We start from the raw sequence: 297 nt of genomic DNA, 5'->3' as shown, positions 1-297 counted from the left end.
CATCCTATCCTCCTCCTCATTCTTGTCCTCATCCTATTCACGACCTCTTCCACATCCTCATCCTCGTCCACATCCTATCCTTATCCTCATCCACATTCTCATCCTCATCCTTTCCTCATCCACTTCCTCATCCTCATTCTACCCCTCACGCTACCCACATCCTCATTCTCGTCCTCATCCTCATCCTCATCCTCATCTTATCCTCGTCCTCATCCTCATCCGATCTTGATCCTCATCCACATTCTCATCCTCATCCTATCCTCCTCCTCCTCCTCATCCTCAATCTACTCCTCATCC

The sequence above is a fragment of the Lupinus angustifolius genome, unplaced genomic scaffold (genome assembly GCF_001865875.1).
Source record: "Lupinus angustifolius cultivar Tanjil unplaced genomic scaffold, LupAngTanjil_v1.0 Scaffold_723, whole genome shotgun sequence".
Taxonomy (NCBI): Eukaryota; Viridiplantae; Streptophyta; class Magnoliopsida; order Fabales; family Fabaceae; genus Lupinus; species Lupinus angustifolius.
Note: the sequence above shows the minus strand (reverse complement) of the source record.